Source organism: Meleagris gallopavo, chromosome 13, assembly GCF_905368555.1.
Source record: "Meleagris gallopavo chromosome 13, MGAL_WU_HG_1.1, whole genome shotgun sequence".
Taxonomy (NCBI): domain Eukaryota; kingdom Metazoa; phylum Chordata; class Aves; order Galliformes; family Phasianidae; genus Meleagris; species Meleagris gallopavo.
Window position 1 is genome coordinate 8,012,659 of NC_139416.1, and position 19,313 is coordinate 8,031,971.

General features: G+C 41.8%; 1 protein-coding gene and 1 long non-coding RNA gene across 6 annotated transcripts in view; one reads left to right on the forward strand and one right to left on the reverse strand.

Moving 5' to 3' along the window:
• Positions 1 to 450: 450 nt before the first annotated feature.
• On the reverse strand, positions 451 to 18,707 carry LOC146543479 (uncharacterized). Of its 2 annotated transcripts, XR_014886102.1 has the most exons (4): positions 18,429 to 18,707; positions 17,476 to 17,552; positions 1,781 to 1,995; positions 451 to 1,215 (listed from the first exon to the last, which is right to left on the reverse strand). It is a non-coding gene; the product is annotated as an uncharacterized LOC146543479 (long non-coding RNA). The 2 variants fall into 2 exon arrangements; XR_014886103.1 differs by lacking the exons at positions 451 to 1,215; positions 1,781 to 1,995 and adding an exon at positions 10,173 to 14,654.
• The window catches only part of ZNF536 (zinc finger protein 536), a 327,986-nt gene continuing 325,541 nt past the window's right edge, over positions 16,869 to 19,313 (forward strand). The window contains exon 1 of one of the 4 annotated variants that reach the window (XM_085234868.1): positions 16,869 to 17,106. The gene's annotated coding sequence lies outside the window, so the exon portion shown is untranslated. Of the gene's footprint in view, positions 17,107 to 17,331; positions 17,788 to 18,421; positions 18,544 to 19,313 lie in introns of those variants that run through there. The other 3 variants (XM_085234871.1, XM_085234867.1, XM_085234870.1) reach the window with 3 other exon arrangements.

A 19,313-nucleotide genomic window follows, 5' to 3' on the forward strand; every position in this document is an offset into this window, starting at 1 on the left:
TTTCCTGTAATTTAATACAAACAGGTCCAGATTTATAGAATCACGTGCACAGAAATTGTGTGCACGCATTTTTGTGTGTGCAGTTTTGCCTTTACCCAGCATATGAGAGAGGAACAGCTCCCGTGGTCTGGATCTGCACTGTGGTCTGAGAATCTGCATGCCAAATGAAGCACAAGGCGACTTTGATGGCCAACTTAACCATCAAAAAGGTTTCTTAATGGAAGTGCTGTCACTCTCTTAACTAGAGTACTGCTGCCAGGCATCACATCAATAATGCAAACTTTGGAAGACAATCTTGCAAACTAAATAGCCAAGAATTCTGAAGTATTTCTAGAAAGAAGAAAGAAAAAAGGTAATAATTATGAATCGGTGGAAACCATCAACTGAAATTTAATTTTGCATTCAGATTTATTATTGCTATCTGTTCTCAGTGCTGAAATGCCTGTTTACTTGCAAAGGACAGTTTCTTTCTGTAATGAATCATAGTAACACTTAAATTAAGCACAGTAAAAGAATGGTTAATGTCATAACACGCTGACAATTTAACCTGGCCAATATTTTTATTGCCTTGTACAATAAACCTAACAGAGCACAACTTGCTTTTTGACTGGTGGAAAATCGGTTATGAACCGCCAGGGAATGACCAATTTTTCAAATGCAGCCATTCAGTCACACTATAGCCACTAATACTTTTTTTCTCTGTACACTATTGCTGTTATAATCTTTTGAGGATATTTTATCACGGCAATAACCTCCTCAAAATCAGTCTTTACTGCAGTTAATGACTGGACAGCTGGAGCATTAACTGGCCTTGGCTTTGCCTCTAGCCATTAACTAACAAACCAGTTGTTATCCGCAGGTAACAACCAATTTCTTGTAGAATTTTCTTGATAAAGTGTCTCACTGGATAAAAGTTGTTTTTTTTTTTCCTCCCTTCTTTCCTCAACTAAGATATACCAAGTGCAAGTTAATTTGTAGAAAAGAATCACAGGGAAGCAGCAATAAGTAATAGTGTTGAGAGGAAGTGAAATTATAAACCCAAATCCATGAAGTGTTGCTTGCTTACTCCTGCCAGCATTTTTGTAACATTAATGAAAGACGGCTCTGACATGTCTTGGTCATTCAAGCAGCACGGAGCCCTGAATGTGATGCCTGTGCTGGGTCACAGCGTGGTCGTCCTGTGGCAGCAAAGTAGGGCGTCTGTTTGCATCCCTTCTGCACAAATATCCAATGAAGACCTGAGATTAATTCCGTGTATTTTATACTTAATAAAGTGGGTATTATTTTTGAGGACTCTCGTAAAATTTTAGCCTCTATGCTTGCAGTTGGAAGTTATGAAATGTTAACCTCTGTTTGGTTGCAACGTTATTTTATAAGTAGGGTTAGCAGATTCAGATTAAATCAGTGCTTTACTAAGGGGGCTTAAAGCAGAGATTCATGGCATTGTTAAATAATAGCGGAATAAGTAAAATATACAAATGAAACACCCGTAAAAAGCCAAGCTCTATCATGCCATAAACAATGATATTTTAAAACTGTTAATAGGCTTAATAACAGTTTATTATTTTACCTTAACCCTTTTTAATGCCTCAATTTCTCTAGCATTTTTCTTGGCTGTACTGAGCTGTTAATATCACTTCTTACATTTTCCCCTCTAGGTATATTTTCCAGGAGAGAATATGAAGAAAAAGGAGCTGCAGCCATGCATTTGCTTTTAAGAAGCACAGGAGGCACTGTGATACCAAACCTTCCTTGGCTCGACTTTGGCATATGGGATTACCTTAGCATCAGTAGAAGTGGTAGAAGCATTCTAAAACCAAGGGCAAAATCTTGCAGCAGGAAGAGCACAAAGGGCAGGTCAGGACTTCTGAGGGGTCATGATTCTCCATGCATCTGACTTTGCACCCTCCCTCTCAGCTCCACGTCTAGCACCACGCCCTTCAGTGTGGATTTCTGTGTATTTCCAGGTGTTTGCAGAGCAGTCTTCTTTATTGTCTACCAGAAATAGAATAAATATCAACTTGAATTTCTAACCAGAGAGTCAATTTCAAATCATGATACATTTTGGAAGTGGTTTAATCTGGAAGGACTGGGGGGGTTCTGGGTGGCAAGTTTGTCACGCCATTGAAAGTCCTGCATGTATTATGCAGTGATGATTCCCTATCTCTTTGGTATATGCATAAGGCTGTCTGATGCTATTGGAGATTTCATTTGGGCATTGAACAGGCCCCTTTCATTGCACGTGTGCTAACTACCAATATTATTTGCGATGCAAGCATTTCTGGCAATTTGAAGTGATCCAATGATTTTTAAATCATTCTTAATTTCATAAGTCTACTCCTTTAATCTCTTTCAAATTAGTGAAAATGTAAGGCATTCTAAACATTTCTGATCATTCTTCACGGCTTTGGCCCCATAAAGCCGATCTTTTCCAAAGTTAAGCACTTAAAAATTTGAAGTACTCCAATAAATTTAAATTGGCATATTCTGTGCATATCAATTTAGAATTATTAGAGCATTAGTGCCTAGGAGTGGTGGCTGAGGGCATGCAAACCAGTTCATACATTGATTTTTAATGACTTTTTATTGATTCCGTGCTTTTTAAGCTTGATACCCTTAGGTTGCCTCTTAGATGGAGTTAAGAGGTTTCTGATGATACAGTAAGTTCAGAAGCAGCATCTTTTTCCTCTTTTTGTTTTCTCCTTATGGCTTATTATTACAACTTAGCTCTGATGCAAAGACCAAATGCACTTGATTTGTGACTTTGGAAGTGGTGACTGCGACTTTAACAGGATGTGGCTCTTCGTCTTTCCCCAGCCTATCTGTAGACAAGGTTTATGCACAAACCTTTAAGATCTCTCCTCCCCTCAGCGTGTGCGCTCTGCTCACTGCAGTGATAGATGCCCTGGGCTTGCACTGACAGCAAAAAGAAGCTTCTTTGTAATTCTTAAATGTCAATCTTAATTTGTTGGGCCAAGATACTGTAGGTGTCATAAAGCACAAAGTGAAAATGTGCTTTAGTTCTTTTCCCTTTTGAAAATCATTCACTTATGTCACAAAGCACACATTCCCTTGTTCAAATACTGCGTTTGTTATATTTGGTGCCGCCCTGCTATCAAGGCAGTCAGTACTGTTGGTAATGGCCTGGCACTGCCCTGGGGCAGGAGGAAGACTGGGATGGCGTGCAGGCCCAGGGGAAACACAGAGCCCCTTGGTGGCTGCCCTTGGCTGGCTGGTGGCAGCTCAATGATGTGCCCAGACCCACAGGGGGCAGCTCAAGGAAGCACTACGCTGAGCCATTACACCATTGCCCTTGCTTGAGCTGTGAGATGTGCTTTGTCCAAAGCCTTCGTATGTGGGTCACAACAGGACAAGTGGGAATAATTCTAATAGATTAAATTCTTGTGGGTTCTCCTCAGTGCTTCTCCCCTGCTGCTTCAGCTGTGCTGTAGGAGCCTTTCTGGGAGGCAGAGACTCAGAGCCTGTCTCATAGACCACTGCCTGTGATGCCTGGAGACCGTGGCACGCAGGTGTCCCTCTGCCCCCGCCAGGCGTGATCCCTCTGGCTGCAGTTAAGGCACGTAGCCGTCTGAGGAGACAGTAATTGCTGCTAACTGTGATGGGCGCTTCTGTCCTTAGGCTTTGTTTAGGGCAAATTCCTCTGCAATTGCATTGTTAGAAGCCATGGGCCTGTTAAAGTCGGAGTTATTAGGCCATGTGCTTTCCGTGTGTTGTCATTGTGGGAACGCCACCAGAGCCAACGTCTGTGCAGGGCAGGGGAAGTGTTAAGTGAAGAATAAAAACAAGTCCAAATTCCCATTTGGAAACTGCATGCCTCAACAAATACCACTGTTCGTAGCAAGTTATTAGCTTTGTGGTTGTAATTCTGGTCCTTTTCAGAAGGGAGGTGGAAAAAAGCATGTAAAAGAGATTTTTGATACTTCACGGTATATTGACTGAACAGCAGAAAGCTCCCCAGTCTGCTCGTTCCCCTTTATGACTTGGATGTGCTCGTGATAACACTTCTTTCTTGTTCTTTAAGTGAGTCCTTGGGTCTCCCTGTGGGGCACCTTAGCCACCCACAATGCAGATGGAGAATGCACCTTCACCTTATAAATCTGAAATGTCTCTGTCTTTTTCAGGCTGCCTACAGATGAACTTGTACAAAAAATCTCTTCTTTCAAATAGCAAAGTTTTCTCTGCTGCAGGCATTATGTGGGCCTGCTGATGGGCATGAACTGGTCTTCCTCCACTGGGTACCAAGGAAGGAGAGGCAGTGCATCTCTGGGTGAGAGCTGCCATTTATATATTTATTTAGAAGCAACTCTGAGCAACAGCACGTTTACTAGCTTGGCTCGTTTTTATGGGTTTGATTCATTGCTTATTAAAACCAATGGAAATCTTTCCATTGTTTTCAGCTGGTTCTGGCTCAGAACTTCTTGGTGCTTAACAGTATTTAGTAGGAGCTGAAAGATCTGAACTTCTAAATCATGATATATAATGGTCTTCTGCAATGCCTGTTTCTTAATTATATACATAATCCCAATATTTGTTGCAGTATGTTTCTGGGCGAGCAATTTCTACTTTGTTAATTTTTCATGTGTATGATGTAGCGAAGTAGTTAAATAAAATATCAATATTGTATTTATCACAAATGGAAAACTAAATATTGAGATCAGTTCTATGCAGTCATTAGTTTATGGACCGAGCACGCTGAAGAATGTCACAAATTCTCTCGATGCCCCTGTGTGCTAAATTTAGTATTTGGACCTTCGATTTAAGTGAAAGATACATTAAAAACTGATATAGTCAAACAATACCCTGTGGAGCATGCATCTATGCCGGCTTTTATTTCACAGTTATTTCAGTCAAAACTCGGCAGTAAATTATTTCATCCAAAAGTTGTTAAGGGATATGCCAGGCACTTTTTATAAGCATGCAGCGTATTTTCGGATGATAGCAGGTCAACAATTTCAGCCTCTCCAGTCTGGCTGTTAAATGCATATGTATCTGAGGTATTTGTGCATTTGTGTGTAGACTTCCATGCACTTTTGGATGGTCATACATGGTAGATGTGTGGTGTGAGAGCTGATGTATTGCAGAGAACTGGGAATTCCCAAAGCCAAAATATTCAGTGGAGCTGTTTGCGTTTTAACAAAGATCAGTGTGGTCATCATTGCGTCTTTTTATGTTGACTTTCTGAAGATAATCTAGTAGCTGGAGCTTCAGAGAATCTACAGATTTCAAGGCATTTTAATAAAATATTATGAGACAATGAATTTGTAAGCACTGTTACCTGTCCTAGAAAGCAGATTCTGAGAGGACTTCTTCTATCCCCTATAATTTAATATACTGTGTAATGAAAACTAATCTATGTAATTCAAATTCAGACATTTGAAACAAGCTAAAGGGGTCAGTATATACAATACGTTTCTCTTTGCCAATTTACTCAGTTAATTTAGACGTTGCCTTTTCACTTTAACTCATTAAAACTTTCTTGCCAAGTTTACTTATCTGTGTTAAGAGTACAATTAATATTATAATTTTTAATTATCCACTTAGTTTTATCAGAACCAAAGTGTTTCCTTAAATGTGGATATCAAAATAGAGCCTGTATTTTTTAAGAAAGTGAAGCTCTGCGATTTCACTAATTCCTTAATAGCACAAATATTAACGTATCTTTTTCTGTATACTATTTATACATCAATAGTTGTGTTGTTTTGTTTTATGTTATAACCCTGGTATAAAGTACAACAGAAAGCTGTATTTTGTTCTGCTTAATTCTTTACCACTCATTCTGATTTATGGCATCATTTTGTTTCAAGCTCATTCCTTATCTTCAAAAGGCTTGATTCCAAACTCATCAAATTCAGAGGAGTAGATCCCAGTGGTCTTTGGATTAGTCTGGGAGGGTGAAATTGTGGACTTCATGAAGTTTGCTTTACAAGTGCAGATATGCGCTAGTAAGATTACTCAATAGATTTCTAATTCAGCTTCTTCTGTGTAGGAGCAAGTTCTTGAGAATCCTGGCCTTGCACTTGAAATTTAAGAGACCATTTTAGTTGCATATATTCATCCATTTTCTTACTATGAAATTTGAGAATACATTTATTTGCCAGTTTGATTTTATCATCATTATGGAGGGCTCATGTTTCTAATTTCTTCTACAGGCTCTTGAATTGTTAATGTTAACTCCTACTGAACTCAACTTCGTTTTCTAATGGAGAGACAGCATTCTGAACTGTTAAAAATATGTTCTTCGGGAATGGAAGTCATAATAATGTACAGCTCCTTACAAAGGGACGGAAAAGCATTAATGCAGAAGACAGATGGTAAATAATAGTACAAGGTATTTATCTTATTATTTCTTAGTTATAGTTGTATGGAGTGATAGTTATAGAATTATGCAATTGATTTAAGCTCTTCAATGAAGCATTAACTGTTCTGTCATCTTCAGAGCTCTTGCTTTTCTTTTACACCTGACACGGTCAAGTTGGATGAACCTGGACATATTTTCCACTGTGTATCAGCTAGAACATTCCTGTGTTTGCAGTTTACCTGATAGTCCCTTGTATCCTGGCCAGTTATGTATACAGACTGCTGCACACAACATTATTTTTATTAAATACATAAGTATGTTAATATGAAATGATTGTAACAGATACTATCAGATAATCACGTATGCTGCATGCTACCTTAAAACGCATTTTTTATATATAGCTGCAGTGTCTGATACATAGCTATTGTGCAGCTGATTAGCTGTGGTGAGAAATTACTCATTCCCCTGTATTAACTACACTGTTTAACTATGTGGTTTCCACCAATCAGTATGAAGTATGCCAACTTTGTTTAGCCTGTGCACTTGTGCAATGATGAACAAGTAATGCATAAAACAAACCCTCCTACCTAATCAAACATTCCTCAGAGATTTGAAAACAGAAACAAAGGGTAAATCCATTCATAGATTATAATGGTAAAACAAAATAAAATTTGACATATGTATATGGAAACTATGAACACATGATGTGAATAATTTTTTCAACAACAACATGTTTGAATTATTAATAAATGAAAAAATATGTTGTAACACAATATGGAACAATTGGAAGGATATATTTCTTTAGAATCACAAGGGTCAGAAAAGATCTCTATTGAATCCAAGCACTATATATTTTTTCCTCTCTTGGTTTGCATTTTAGCCTTTTCAGATGTCTCTCTTATTGTGAAACACTGCCATGTCTATAACTGGGAGAAGTTTTCCTTTTTGATCCTTGAGCCTGTAGTACAATTTTCTTCTCTGAGTACATAACAAATGAAGTTTGTTAACTTCAGGGTGTGAAACCTGTATTAATCTTCTCAACCAAAGGTGTTAGGTGTTGAGGACAGCTGATGAACAATTCTCTTTAGAGGACTGTACAGTTATCCAGGAAAGGGCTTACTCTTAATTTTGTCATATATCCTGGTTGCCAGCTTATTTGATTTTAAGATAATTGATGGGCCTCTTTATGGGTATATTTTTTCTTAGTCATCAAGATAGCTCAAAATATTTGATAAGAGTTACTTTACAGGAGAGTAGTAAATATCGACGGAATGCGATAACAGATTTTTTTTCTTGGTCTTTTTCTCTTAAGATTCAAGCAAGCACAGTGCTTGCAGATTTGATGGGGGCTGTGGTGAGAGTACTGCAGTCATTTTCACTGTTGGCTGCACATTGGTTGGGGGCCGATGTCCTGCCCTTCTCTACAATTCTTACTGACTTCAGTGTTTGCTGTGTGAGCAGATAATGTACAAAATAGTCATCAGCTTAAACATCATATATAAATAAAATTTTAAATTGAAGCCATCACAAACAAGCCAGAGTAAAGACAACATTGAGCTCTTACAGAAAACCATGCGAGTGAACAATAATGCCAGCTTTAACTCTGAATTCCCAGTTACGCATTGGCTTGTACCCCAACCTTAACATTAATTGGAAGCTTTTTTGCATTTCATCTCTTCATTTACAAAAAATCTTTGCCGAAAGGTTATATAAAACTCATTATTTACCTGAGTGACCAGGAAGGCTCTCAAAGTGCCATTCCAAGCTCTCGGGTGAATGCTTATTTATAGTTTTTTAATAGGCATTCATTACCTCATGAATTGGAAAGACTCTTTTTGAACCAGTTCCTGTCTATTGGTTAAATACAGATTGATAACTTTTTCTTAAAAAGCTTATTATTAACTAGATAAGCTCATCACCTTTGGATTTCTAAAGTGGTGATTAGTTTTAGCTTCCAAGGGCTTATTCAACATTTTCACTAGTGTAACTGAAATTTTGCCCAGTGGGACACATATTCTGGAAATGAGTTATAGCATCACAATGCTTGCAAAGCATGGACTGCAGAAGTAACATGGACCCGTTTGCACAAAGAAGACGTGCCTCAAGCCTATGTATTTGATCATACATTGACTAGTCCATGGATGGGGTGCAGAGGATGGGAAAGGGTGTAGCAAATTTTAAAATGCCTATGAGCTTGGAAAAGGTGTTAGGGATATTTTGATGCCTTAAAGGACAGTCATCTTTCTTCACAGAGAAGAAAGGTTTCACAGGTTTTGTCTGGTGTATCAGTCAGCTTCTGAGGATTTGCTTCTAGCTACACTAGGGAAAAAAAAAACAAAACCAACAAACAAAAACAAAACCCACTCTGCATTTTTCACAAAGGCAGTTTGGCAGTGGATGCTTAGAGCTGAATGTAAGCTGTCTCTATGAGGATGGCTGGTTACCCCATACAGTGGTTACCACTCTGCGAAGTGAGATCCATCCTGTCCCAGCCATTCGACCCTCAGCAGCGCTACGGGCAATGCTAGTTTGGCATGGCTCCAGCACGCAGGCAGCTCCAGTCCTTACCCACCTCTGCAGCTGTTAGCACATCTGTAGGATTTCAGAATGACAAGTCCTGGCTTACAGAGGTGTAAAACAACATGGCCATACATGCTCATGCCTTGTGATCCTTGAGGGCTCTTTCAGTTTGTAATTTATATCCTAAAATGACACTCTTATATAGCATCTGTTACAACTTAAATTCAACATAAAGATGAAATGGCATAAGAAGAAAAAAAAAAAAAGAGGCTTAAACTTAAAAAATTCTTCAAAAAGGGGTAGCTTGTTTGAATTCTCTAGGACTTTAATTCCTAAACAGGCTTGAAAAACTGAAACAACCTTTTGCGGCTTTGTTATTGATTTTATTATTGCTTATTTGTAGGATGTGAGAATACCTGGGTTTTCAGGCTTTTTTCCCTTACAACTGCCATTTTTTCTCCAATTGCCTTTTTTTTTTTTTTTTTAACTTGGAAATTTCAGTTCTGTTCACAATTTTTCTCCTCCTTGGAGTGGAGAAAAGCGGTGAGAAGGAGTGGTGGTGAATGCTCAAGAGAGAGCAGATCTTTCTCATCTTTTTGAGTAGAACAGGTTTTCAACCATCTGATGAAAATGCCCACATTTTTGTCTTACTTTCTCGTTGTTTCAGAGACATGGATTACCTATGATTTCATCTGATTATGCATAGATTCTTTAAAAAAAAAATAGATCTACGTTTCTGATGTAAAATTAGTAGCTGGGAAAAAAAAATTCATTAGGTGAGAAAACTGAAAATAAATACCAAAATCCTTAAAGCCTTTTGAACTTAGCAGAGAGAACAGAAACAATAAAGGTCATAGTGCAGTTGTTCTTCTACATAATGTTTGCTGTTAAAAAAAATAGATGGAAATGTCTATTTTAAGCATTTAAAGTATTATCTTTTAGGAAATCAGTTTTGTGTTTGGTTACTTAAAATCTCATTTAAAATGAGGTAAGCAAAAATAATTATACTCTTTGCCTCCCTCTGCTGGCTGTGCAGACAGAGTTAATTGGCTTCATGTCGTGTGACCTTCTGATTTGAAGCAGGTAGGTTGATTGCAGCTGTCTTAGTTTCAAGTGTGGATAGAAATAGGTAGGGAAACAGCTAAATATGAACAAAATTATGGAAACAGAGGGAATTTAGAGAGAAACAACAAGTCTTTATTTTTCAGGTTTTAAATTATGAGAAACATGTTTGTTATTAAGGAAGGTCCCTTAACCTCTCCTGAACTCATATTCTGGACTGGTTTATATGAGGACAGGAGAGTCATACGCATTTTCTTTGAAGAAAGGCCAGGTGCTGAGGTATAGCAACAATATTTTGGCAGGAAAATGGCAAATCAAATCCAACTGTCCAAGAGGGCTGGATATGAGCAGAGCTGAACAAATCTTTGTGTGTACACACATCATTCAGGTGCTTTGCATTACACAGAGCTCTCCACTTCATCAGTTTTCAGATATTCTGTTCTGCACTGGTGTCACTTTGTACTGATGCGTATTCTTCAAATACATATCATAGAGCAGTCCTCTGTCCCACACCCAGAGCATCTGCAGTTCTCTGGGGACGTCGCTTACATCCTTTTTGATGTTCAGTGTCCTGTGAAGAGGTGAGGTAGTTCTCTCTGGGGGACAGAGAAGGCAGAGCAGGGCTTCCCGTTGGGATGTCATTTGTCATGCTCTCAGGCACCGGACTTTAGAAGATGTTTATGGTCCCGTGCCAGCATACCTAGAAAGGCACAGTGCTCTTCTCTGTATGTAATTCCGGCTTTTTGGGTCTGTAGCAGTGCCATCTAATAAGGATTTCAGGACTGTTATTTTTTCTTTTTTTAAATGAGACCCACAGGGTAGTATCCCTGGGGTATGGGAAGCAGCAGGGGGCCTGGGACATGCCATGCCGGCTGGGCCTCCTGCAGCTGCTGGGTGAGAGGGGCTGCATCTCAGGTTGGTGGAATATAGCTGCTTTTGGAGAAAAAGCTGTGGGTAAGCTCTGCCCCAAAACCTGTCTCTCAGTTCTCTCCCTTCCCAGGTGGCCAGGACAGTGGCAGAGTTTCTTGGCTGCTGACTGCCACAGTTTTGAGGCGCTGCCACCTTGACTGTGAGGCTCCAGTGCTGGGGACATTGTGCCAGGCTGCGGCATCCTAGCATGGCCCAACCAGGGGGAACAACAGGGCCATCACGGCAGGTGTTGGCTGTGGACAGCCACCTCCTGGGGCTGCCTGGGGCCAAGGATGCTGCAGATGGCACAGGGGCAGGTGCTGAGGTAAGAATGGAGACGCCATCTTTAAAGCCACTTCACAGTGCAGCCTGTGTGTGGCACTACCAAGGAGTGCTGCCTTAAACAGCTGTATTCTTTGGGGAAACTGCTCCAAAAATGGGAACATGTGGTCTATCATGAATCGCTGATCTCTGAGATCCTTCTGAAATATCCTAGATTTCATCCAATCCCCCTCGCAACACAAGACAGGGTATTTCAGTCCAGACACTGGCATCTACCTAATCGGCTGCAGACAGGGGAGTATCAACAAACTTTCAACAAATGATAAACACACTACAGTGTTCTTTGCTGATGGTACCCAGAAAGAGCAAGATATTTTCCAGCCTCGAGTAGCCCCATCCCTGTATGCAGAGTTCACTGTTTATAGGTAAGCATTGGTATAACAACCTTAATTACTGTGTTGTGCGGCTTCAATTGTGAAACCATAGTTTAAAAGGTAAGATATAAACATTTTCAGCAGATTTTTAAGATCATTGTTTAGCTGTTTTCTCTAGGCATTTATCTGCAAACTTTCTGATAGCACAAAGGCCTAAATGTGGTGAGGAGAGCACCCAAGGGCTGAGGCTGGAGCTGCAGGGAACCACTGTGGCATATTGGTGCTCATCAGTAGGGGCAAGCAGCCTGAGTGCTGGGGTGAACCGTGAGCTTGCTGGCTGATCTTTGGGACCAGGATGGAAAGAAGCTGGAGAAGTTCAAGAGGAAGGAGTTGAAAAGGTAGAATATTTATTAAATTAGTTGGATAAGAAGAAACTCGTACCCCAGAATCATTCCTGGCTCTGATCTCAGAGAGAAGATCAAATAGAATCTCTTTTAAATAGTGCTGACATTCTGAGAACAGGTTATATGTGAATTTGCTGTGAGAGTAAGGTCAGTGCCAACGCACTTTGAAGTTCAGCTATCACTTTGGATATTTTTTCCAGTATGTTCTCTTCTGGGTCAATCATAATTCCTAATGATTATAGCTGGGAAAATACACCTGTGGTACTAATCTCATGTAAATTTAAATGCTAAAGTTTAAATCTTGAAGCAACAGTTGTCTCCCCATCTTCTATCTTCTGCATGTACTAAGACTTACTGCACCTTTCATTCTTGCTCTTTCAGAGAATTTCTGAGCCCCTGTTGTGCTGAATGGGAGACAGACAGAATTATGTCCTGCATGGGGTTATAAAAGCTGTGTCTTTATTCTGGAAGCAGAATTTACTCGATTCCACTAGGTGGATCTATTGAGAATATTGTTCACTATTTAATATAAAATACGTTTTTTGCTTTGGGAAAGGAAAAAAAAAGAAACACTTTATTTTATTTTATTTTTTTTTACCATTTTGCTTAGATTCTTATATTCAGTAACAATACAAAGGTAACCATTTTGTCCATAGAAAACTTCAAAGCCAGGTCTCCAGCCTGTCAGTCTCAGTAATACTTGGATGGACCATTTCATTCCAGTTTCACCCTTGCTTTGGAAAAAAATAAAAAATATCAGTGTTGCTAGGATTATGAGAGAGATCTGTGCCTCCATACAAGATAATGCTTCCATTCCACACCTTCCTGGTGTCCGCTTCATACTTCCTCTTATATTCTTTTTTAGTGCCTGTGATTTGATGAAATGTTGCAATGACTGTGACAAAAAGTGGCTGAAATAAATTGCTGGCCTTCTAGTGGACTTACCAGCCTTTTGGACATCTGGCTTGGTGACAGTTAACTGATACAGTTGAGGATGCAAATGTATCACCTAAAAAATGAGGTCGTTTGTTTCCATTTGGTTTTTTTTTTTCCCCTAAATTCTGATCACCTCTATCTCTGAATCCCCGCGATGATGACACATAATATTTGCTGATCAAACCTGTTCAGTGGCACTTATTTTGGCTGTGGTCCCTAGGAAATAGACAGCTTGTTCTCAGATGGGTTCTCTCTCTGGTCTGTTTTGAAAACTGGGATCTCAAGGTCCTTTTCCCAGAAAGCTTCTTTACACAGTCTGTACAAGTGGGAAAACCTTCATCCACCTTGTCAGTTTGCTGGGGTTTCGCCCAGGAAACTCCTATGTTTTTAACAAGCATTTTGGAAGGGGTTTCCCTTTTTCCTATGAAAGTGTTTTATTTATGTCTTTTTGAACCATGCTTCAGCGACTTTCTTGCTGGATGACTTGTGTTTTCGCTGGCTCAGACTGCCATGTAGATCGCACCACCTGTTCCGGAGTTTGCTGAAACATTTACTGTAAGTTTTCTGAAATTCCTTATGTAAAGTCCCTGCTATTAGATGGTTCCTTTTGTGAGCTTTTCCTTATAATATTAAAGACCTGATGTTCTGCTCTTCCTTGGAAAAGAGACCCCCCTTCTAAAGGCACTAAGGTTTCAGTGGGCTTCTGCAGCCTTTGTAAAAAGGATGCCCACTTATCACCTCTCTTTAGGGAGGAAATGTTGATCACACTTTTAAAGAACAAGGGCAGGATTATACCTCAATCCTTCCTCATAAAGCAAACAATTTATAAATATTTAAATACATAAAGCTAATGTTTCTCCCTTACCCATTGTGTAAATTACTGTAGGACTATTTGTATTTTGTTACTTCCCTGTATAAAGCCTCATAAAATACTCCTCACACCTCTCCTTTCACCTGAGTTTTTTGTTGGGTTCATCAAAGTTGTGAGATTTGGGTTCTTCTTGCTTTTTATTTATGTCTGTCTGAAATAAGAGCTTCTGAAGCCCTGTCATTTCACAGAGGTGGAAATCACAAGGAAAGATAATGTTGCCTGGCCAAAACCCTTAGCTCTTATTTTCTCTCATGCTCCTTTTCAAGGTTTGACACATCTGTATCCAAGAGCTTCAGCTGCCTGAGAAGATACCCACGGTTAACCATTGTACATTTCTTCTGCTCCTTCGTTCTTCTTCCTGTAGTGTTTTTGTCAAGTTAAACCAGGTAGAGTATTCCTGCCTATGCACAGAAGAGGTACGAGGTACAAAAGGGAATAAAACCAACCAGAGAAATTGGAGAAGTAGCTATGGACAGTAGAGCCTCTGCACCTGTGAGGACATGAAAACTTTGTAGAGAAAATATCTTTCTTTGGATGCAAAAGGAGAAGAAAACAATACTGGAGGGCACTACAGAAGTGCTAGTGGTGTTGAGGACATTAGGAATTCCAAGAAAGGTTAGAGCAAAGTCTCCTGAGCTCATGTCTGAGGTCTTCTAAATCCCATCTATCCAACATCGCATAGAAGCCTAAGCATGTCATTGAGTCAACACAGTTTTGGGAATTCTTGATTTTATGGATGTACTCAGCTCACAAGCATACATTATTTCATCAGGCTCCATTTTGGGGAAAGGCTGGCTATCGCAGCCCAAATAACCATGCTTATGATGCCCTGGGAAAAAGCATTTTGGTTGGTCTTCTTTAAAATGTCCTTCTCTGATAGCACCATTTCTTGCAGAGTAGCCTCCTCTTCCAGTCTTTGAGAAACTTTTGGTTGGCATGTTCTTCCTTTGCAGTTGAGTTGGATGATCATCTGTTGACTGGGGGCAAACAAAAATTGACTGAACATTTGCCAGTAGCACATCATGGCTCTGCTGTCAGCGCAGGGAGGGTTTAGTACTTATGTTCAGCTTCCTGGAACATGGTTCCTAATCTTTGTCCACTTAGAAATTTCTGGAGATAAACTTCTGTTCCCTCCAGAACAGAAAGGGGAGGATAAATATATTAATTTTTGCAAGGATCAGAGTCAAAGTCTTCATCCTCACTCTTTGTGTTCACTTTGCTCGCTGTCATTAAAAAAGCATCAGGCAGTTTTACCAAAGGAACAGGAAATCCCAGTGAGATGTCTCAAGCTCCTCTGCTGTCAGTTGCTGTTTCACCTATCTCTAGCCAATATTCTTATCTTTGTCTCAGGAAAAAGAACCATGGGGTTTTCCTGAGCTTTCATTCTCCTGTAACTCTTTGTGCAATGGTCTCAAATCTCACGCCTGCCAGGACTCCAGGTGCCTGATTTGGCCCTTGTGTCTGAAGTGCAGCCACCTCCTATGTTGAACTGTGAAGCCCTAGGTCACGGAAATCATAAGGTGAAATCTGATATTAAACCAAAAAGGTATAGCTTATTCCTTTATGAGACTGCTAATAATGTTCAGCCTTGACAGGGTTAAAAGGCAACATCCATTTCCCCATTATCTTGTTTAAAAAGTGCCTTTTTTAAAGTCCATATGGCGACTTCCTTTCGACCTGCTTTCCCATCCTCGTCTCTTTGTCAGGGCTGTCACTTATAAAGAATCACTTGACTTACAATAACAAGTTCAAAAGAAGACAGAATATAATCAGTTGATCCACGAAGAATTGAAATAAAGAACACCCCCACTGCTCCAGTTATCATTCCCATAGAGATAGTGATATTATTGATGTGATTGCTATGCTAATTTCTATAGAAAAAACTTGTATTTTGGAATTTGTTCAAAGAGAATTTCAGACACATCAAATTGGAAAATGCAGAGTGAATTCCTAAACTTTTTAGTATAGGCATGGGAATCTTTTTTTTCTTCTTCTTCTTCTTTTTTTTTTTTTTTTTTTTTTTAACATTGAATAGCTCTGAACAACTATTTATAAACTTCCTTTAAAAATCAATTGGAAAATATGTTACTAATTTTTCAGTTGTTATAGAAAGTTAATTTACTGCAGTCCCAGGAAAAAAAAAGTCCTACAGTACCTATAGAGTTATTAATATCATCCCTCTGCCCTGCAAGCGGGATTGGACCACGGAATCCAGAAAAAGAGGCTAAGGATTATAAAAGATGGGTACGCTTAAGTGCAGTGTTTAGGAAGGGCTAATTAATCTATACCCCTTCCTCTGCAATTCCATAGTCCCTCTGGGAATTGCCACAGACATAAACTTTTTTTTTCCTTCTTTTTCTTGGACCCTATTTTAACCAGAAGGTTTCAGCTTGTGATGTTATGCTTTTTATGTAGTAAACTGATTTAAAATGTATGCCAGTCATCTTCAGGGAACTCATTTCAGTCAAGATGAAACTAGTCTTACCTGAATCAATGTTTTAAGTGTCCCTGTGGCTCGGCATTTTGAATAATCAATCTGTCTCCATCGCTTCTTAATCATGCGCATCACAGTCTTTTTTATTTGTCAACCCTTTCCGATCCTGGCTTTTTGTTATTAACATGCCCCTAATGTCACATGCGAGCCTTTTCTTTAAAACAAGCTGCTCATTGGTGTATTTTGATACTTTTTATTATTACTAAATCTTTTTTCCCATAATTACACCACAATCATTATATAATCCCATAACAAAGAGTCTATTGAGGCACCATGCTTTTGTCAACTATGGGACACAGAATCCATAATTGCATTATTCAGCTTCTCTCTCTTCCCCCCCCCACCCCCCCCCTTTGTAGAAACACAACCTATTTCACCAGTCACATTTGCACCTTGTTTGCTCGGTTATATATTATTTACTAAATCGTTGCCCTGCGGATAAACCTTGTAAAGTTGCTTTAAAAAAGTTATTTGTTTGATAATTAAGTCCTGAAAACCCATCGTTTAATGATTATTCCGAACCCATAAGGCAGAGAACCTCCATGACGTTTTTCTCTAAGTTTAATTACCGTATGCTAATTTCCTTGCCTACTACGTGATTAATTAAAATCATATTTTCATAATCATTTGGCACTAGTATTGTTTTAGAATTATCATGATCCCCTAAATAGTGTATGTAAATAAAGTCGGCTCTAATGGAAAGAATCAAAATGCAACGCTGAGGACCTTTATGTGTTTGTATGCATGCGATTGGCAACATAACTGGCTTATTTACATTAAATACGCCACAAGGTTACAGTGCAGATCAACGTCACTTTATCGCTGATTACTTCTCTTAACCGCCGGAGCGGTGACTGATGCTCCGGTCCCCCGTCCGCCCAGCTTTCCCGGGAGTTTTTTTCGGGAGCCGCAGACTTTGCACACTTTCGGATCAGGTACGGGGGGCGCCTCGGGGAGCCCCCGGGGGGGCGCGGGGCGCGGGCGGAGGCGCGGGGCGCGGGCGCTGCGCGGGGGCTGCGCGGCGCGGGGGCTGCGCGGGCCGGGGGCTGCGGGGCGGCGCGGGCTCCTCGGGGTGTTTACACGGGCTCAAGGTCACGACCAAGCCGCGCCGTGTTAAATGGTTTCTTAGTTGCCAGACAGGGAGAAAAAATGGACGATCGCAGACCATTCTTTGTAGATTATTATATCAAGGGTTCAGCTTTTGGCTCATCAAAGCTAAATGCCGCAAGACCTATCTAGTTGCTGTGAATTATGCCAAGACGACAATGGAGTGCTTTTTTAATGGTACAATGCATTTCACCTACCAGATAGGGGGAGTCCACGCTGAGAGATGGGGATGTCTTGTGATGTTGGGTGATCGGTATCAATGAAGGGGGTGATTCTGAAAAGAGACAGATTAAAATAAAGCGCTCTCTGCCCGGGATGTGCTGGAAGCAGTTGGGAGGGCTACCCGGAGCGGGCGGCCGCGGCAGCCCCGCGCCACACTTTTCCCCCTCCGCACCAGAAAATGATCAAGTCAATCATGTGGACATGCTTCATTATTCATTGAACACAATCTTTTACAACGCTCCGTTTACGTGCGGGAGTTTCTTCTACGCTTTGCTTTAAATTTGAAGGTAAGAAAGACAAAGGTAAAAAGGGGGTTTTGGAGGATCCGGGAGGCTCCCGCGAGCCGGCAAAGAGGCTCCAAAGTCAGTCCGGAGTACGGTTCGCTTTTGTTTTTTTAATTTCTTTTTAATCATCGCAACGGGGCCTGCGTTTTCCACCGCGATTAAAAAAATACGGTATAATTAAATATCCATAGCAGTGACGTTTGCAAGCAGGGCTGTCAGGGGAAAAGCAGAAAATAATGAAAGGAGCGGAGAAGCCATTGAATGGCGCTATAGAACTTAGCCTGAAGAAAACCCGTACGTTTTGCCTCTTTCTCGCTCGTTTCTTTTCGAACCGTTACTTCGCGGAGCGGAGCCGGGCGGGCGGGCGCGGGGTGCCTCGGCCGGGGCTGCCCTCGGCACGGCGAGCCGCACCGCCCTGCCCTCAACTCGCCCAGAAACTTTGTGTTTTCGACGGCTGCCGCCGAGCAAACTTTGCCGAAGTGACTTTAACCGCGGGCCCCCCTTCCTCCCTCGCTTTTCCCCCTCTCCCCCCCCCCGAAGGATCCCGGCTAATCGCGGTGTAATTTGTAAACTCCCCCCAGCCCCCCCCGCTCCGCTTTTTTTTTTTTTTTTTTTTTTTTAAATCAAAGTTAGCTGATGCATACCATGTGTCAAACTTGTGAGATTCAAGTGCCTAAGAGACCTGCCATTTTGTGCTCTAATCGACCTCTTATGAATAGGAGCCGTGCATAATGCTGCGAGGAGCGTTGTGACATTCAAGTAGGCACTAAATGTCAGGCCGGGTCTCAGCCCGGCGGGGGGAGCGCAGCGCCCGGCGGGGAGCGGGAGGCACCTGCCAGCCCGCGCCGGGCTTTGTCAGCGCCCGGAGAAAGTAACAGGTTAAGGAGGAAACTTAAATGGCACCGCCGGGGGGAGCGGCCCCATCCTCGGCGGCGGCGGGCGCGGGGCTGCGGGTGCGGGGCCGGGAGGCGGGGGCACGGCCGGCGGCGGGATTAGCGGGGGGGTCGGGGGGGGGGGGAAGGAGAGGTTCTTTGATGCCGCGTAGGAAAGAATCCAGATTTTAATGCGCCCATCTGTTGCAGTTTTGCAAATAATTAATATATGTGTGTGCGTGTGCGGGAGGGAGAGGGCTGGAGGCAGCGGTGACGCCCGTGAACTTTAAACGCAAAATAGAAGGTCGCGGAGATTTACGCGTCGTTCGGAGGGTCCGCGGCTCCCGCCCCGAGGGGCTCCGGCCCAAAAGTTACTCGGGTGCCGGCGGGGCGGGGAGGAGGGCTCCGGCCGCCGGGGAGAGCTCCGGCCGCCGCCCGCGGGAGCGGGGCATTGTTGGGGCCGGGCCGGAGCCGGCGCCGGCGCGAGGCGGGGACGCGGCGCGTCACATCCCCGTTCGCTCCGGCCGCCGGCGGGGCTCGGTGCGGGGCAGGAGCGGCGCGGGGCGCGGCTGCCGTCCGCCCGGCTGAGCGCTCCGCGGGGCTGCGCTCCCCCCGCCGCCGCCCCCCCCGTGCAGTTTAAAATAAATCCAACAGGGG